At 34.1% G+C, this 1,795-nt stretch overlaps 1 long non-coding RNA gene across 1 annotated transcript; it reads left to right on the forward strand.

The window, feature by feature from the left end:
- The first annotated feature begins 6 nt into the window (after window positions 1-6).
- On the forward strand, window positions 7-1,213 carry LOC136066536 (uncharacterized). The gene is made up of 2 exons (XR_010628044.1): window positions 7-245; window positions 880-1,213. It is a non-coding gene; the product is annotated as an uncharacterized LOC136066536 (long non-coding RNA).
- Window positions 1,214-1,795: the final 582 nt, after the last annotated feature.

Below are 1,795 nucleotides of genomic sequence, written 5' to 3' on the forward strand. Positions count from 1 at the left end.
AGGAAAGAGCTAGGAAGCTCTCTTAAGTCTTCCCTCAAGTCCAAGGGTTCACACACACCAAAAGAAGGAAAATTCTCTTAACTCTTCTCTCTCTTTCATTCCCACGGGTCCTAAACCAAAAGAAAGAAAATTCTCTCAAGCTCTCTACCTCTAATTCCCATCAAGAACAAGAAAATTGGTGACGAGAACGAGAACACGGACACTTGAGCTCCTCTTGTACAATCTCTCCCGTCTTCTGTTTTCAGGTAAGGATTTGAGATATGTGCTTTTGATAAGTATAAAGATTATTGCAAAAGTATTATGCAGTAAAACCTTTTAATTAAAGATATTAATATAAAATGATTTAAGTAAAGATATATGTTTTGTGAGTTGTTCAATTGAGGATGGCGGTACGTCCGCGCTCAATTAAAGAATGTATTGAGGATGGCGGTTCGTCCGCGCTCAATTAAAGAATGTATTGAGGATGGCGGTTCGTCCGCGCTCAATTAAAATATGCATTGAGGATGGCGGTGCGTCCGCGCTCAATTAAAGTATAAGTTTACGTTAAATGTCATAATATTTTATGAGAAGAGGTTTATGAATGAAATGATTATTTTATATGATTTTAAAGAGTTAATATAAATTTTAGTGACTTTCTAAGAAATGAAAAGAAATTAGTCTGAAATATTTTGTAGTATTAATATGATAAGAAAAAGAGAACAATTATTTCTCTATGAAAAATGTGTAAGTTGTTATTATGAATATTATGAAATACTATGCATGAAAAACGTTCTCCTATCTGAATGTCCATAAAATATTTGATTTACAAGCATTCTTATCAAAGGCCCATGGAGCTTAAAAACCTTACTGGGCTTCGCAGCTCACCCTTTTATATTTCAGTGTACAGGTTCTTCCTAGAAGCAGCGAGAGTGTTAGAGGTGGCAAGGAGTTCATGAATTCTCATTTGTTAGAATGTAGAGTTTTTGTTGTATAGTAGTTTAGCTCTTTTGTTGTATAGGAGGAATCAAGATGTACTTGATCCTTGAGCACAGATGTAATTCAGTATCTTAGTTTGTTTTGAACTCCTGTGTATGTCTTTGGGGTTAGGTTTGTAATAAGAGTTCTGTTAGATGTTTAGCTATGTAATATTTACACAGATACCCTAAGTTTCAACCAGGTGGTAATCTTCCAAGTTTAAAGGAAACGAAATCTCAAGGTTTCCACCATTTTTGTATATTATGGTTTTATGTAAGAAAATAAGCAGGAATTCAAGGAACAAATTCTTGATAAGCCCCTTCAGTTTAGGTTGGTTCGTGTTAGTATTAAGGTAAACTTGATATTAACATGCCGGTCATGCTCTAAATCTTGAAGTACAGGTTTGGGTCATGACAATTGTGGTATCAGAGCAAAGGTTATGATTTTGTAGACTCTAAGTATTGATCTTCAGAATAAGATATTAAGATTGGGTAGTTAAGGCTAGACAAGTAGGATACATCTCTTCTGAGATGTTTGAATTGTTTGATCATTGGCTTATTATTTTATGTCTACTAGCATTTTGGATATCTTGAATTATGAAAGCATGCTCAGTATTGCTATGGTTTTAGCTATTTTGTTATTAGTACTATGATGCTTGCTACCTTGGTGTTTTATGGTCTGTCTTGTTTCTTACCAGTCAAAGAAGATCACTTTCATCATTTTTGTTCCATAGAAACCTCCGGAATCATCTTTGTTAGAAAACTATGGAATCATATTAGGCTAACTTCAAGTTTGATATATTATGTATTTCTCTGAAGAAAGAAATTGTGGTTGGCTTCTC

Source organism: Quercus suber, unplaced genomic scaffold, assembly GCF_002906115.3.
Source record: "Quercus suber isolate HL8 unplaced genomic scaffold, Cork oak 2.0 scaffold_38, whole genome shotgun sequence".
NCBI classification, from domain to species: domain Eukaryota; kingdom Viridiplantae; phylum Streptophyta; class Magnoliopsida; order Fagales; family Fagaceae; genus Quercus; species Quercus suber.